Source organism: Arachis hypogaea, chromosome 20, assembly GCF_003086295.3.
Source record: "Arachis hypogaea cultivar Tifrunner chromosome 20, arahy.Tifrunner.gnm2.J5K5, whole genome shotgun sequence".
NCBI lineage: Eukaryota > Viridiplantae > Streptophyta > Magnoliopsida > Fabales > Fabaceae > Arachis > Arachis hypogaea.
Window position 1 is genome coordinate 130489148 of NC_092055.1, and position 1999 is coordinate 130491146.

A 1999-nucleotide genomic window follows, 5' to 3' on the forward strand; every position below is an offset into this window, starting at 1 on the left:
TAATTTTATCTCATAATTTTCAAAAATATCATCAAAAATTAATGTTTTGATTCAAAAATTTCAAGTTTGTTACTTGCTTGTTAAGAAAGATTCAAACTTTAAGTTCTAGAATCATATCTTGTGATTACTTGTGAGTCAAGTCATTAATTTTGATTTTAAAAATCAAATCTTTTTCAAAACTAATTCTAATCATATCTTTCTATCATATCTTTTTTTAAAAAATTCTTATCTTTTTCAAAAATTTGATTTTCAAATATCTTTTCTAACTTATTATCTTCTTATCTTTTCAAAATTGATTTTCAAATTTGTTTCAACTAACTAACTAACTTTTTGTTTGTTTCTCATCTCTTTCAAAACTACCTAACTAACTATCCCTCTCTAATTTTGAAAATCCCTCCCTCTTTTTCAAAAAAATTCTTTTTAATTAACTAATTGTTTCAAATTTTAATTTTAATTTATTCCTTCTTTTAATTTTCGAAAATCACTAACCATTTTTCAAAAATAATTTTCGAAAATCCTTCTCTCTCATCTCCTTCTGTTTATTTATTCATCTACTAACATCTCTCCCTCACTCACCAAAAATCCGAACCCTCTCTCTCTCTGAGTTCAGATTTTCTCTTCTTCTTTTCTTCTACTCACATAAGGGAACCTCTATACTTGGGCAAAAAAGATCCCTATTATTATTATTTTTCTGTCCCTCTTTTTCATATGAGCAGGAGCAAGGACAAGAACATTCTTGTTGAAGCAGACCCTGAACCTGAAAGGACTCTGAAGAGGAAACTAAGAGAAGCTAAATTACAACAATCCAGCAAGCACCTTTCAGAAATTTTCGAACAAAAAGAGGAGATGGCAGCCGAAAATAATAATAATGCAAGAAGGATGCTTGGAGACTTTACTGCACCTAATTCTAATTTACATGGAAGAAGCATCTCCATCCCCACCATTGGAGCAAACAATTTTGAGCTTAAACCTCAATTAGTTTCTCTAATGCAACAAAACTGCAAGTTTCATGGACTTCCATCTGAAGATCCCTTTCAGTTCTTAACTGAATTCTTACAGATTTGTGATACTGTTAAGACTAATGGAGTAGATCATGAAGTCTACAGACTCATGCTTTTCCCTTTTGCTGTAAGAGACAGAGCTAGAGTGTGGTTGGACTCTCAACCCAAAGATAGCCTGAACTCTTGGGATAAGCTGGTCACGACTTTCTTAGCCAAGTTCTTTCCTCCTCAAAAGCTGAGCAAGCTTAGAGTGGATGTTCAAACCTTCAGACAGAAAGAAGGTGAATCCCTCTATGAAGCTTGAGGGAGATACAAGGAATTGACCAAAAAGTGTCCTTCTGACATGCTTTCAGAATGGACCATCCTGGATATATTCTATGATGGTCTGTCTGAATTAGCTAAGATGTCATTAGATACTTCTGCAGGTGGATCCATTCACCTAAAGAAAATGCCTACAGAAGCTCAAGAACTCATTGACATGGTTGCTAATAACCAGTTCATGTACACTTCTGAGAGGAATCCTGTGAGTAATGGGACACCTCAGAAGAAGGGAGTTCTTGAAATTGATACTCTGAATGCCATATTGGCTCAGAACAAAATATTGACCCAGCAAGTCAATATGATTTCTCAGAGTCTGAATGAAATGCAAGCTGCATCCAACAGTACTCAAGAGGCATCTTCTGAAGAAGAAGCTTATGATCCTGAGAACCCTGCAATAGCAGAGGTAAATTATATGGGTGAACTTTATGGAAACACCTATAATCCCTCATGGAGAAATCACCCAAATCTCTCATGGAAGGATCAACAAAAGCCTCAACAAGGCTTTAATAATGGTGGAAGAAATAGGTTTAACAATAGTAAACCTTTTCCATCATCCACTCAGCAACAGACAGAGAACTCTAAACAAAATACCTCTAATTTAGCAAACTTAGTCTCTGATCTATCTAAGGCCACTGTAAGTTTCATGAATGAAACAAGGTCCTCCATTAGAAATTTGG

At 34.5% G+C, this 1999-nt stretch overlaps 1 non-coding gene across 1 annotated transcript; it reads right to left on the bottom strand.

The window, feature by feature from the left end:
* Positions 1 to 1242: 1242 nt before the first annotated feature.
* Positions 1243 to 1350, bottom strand: LOC112788766 (small nucleolar RNA R71). Its single transcript, XR_003196116.1, has one exon. It is a non-coding gene; the product is annotated as a small nucleolar RNA R71 (small nucleolar RNA).
* Positions 1351 to 1999: the final 649 nt, after the last annotated feature.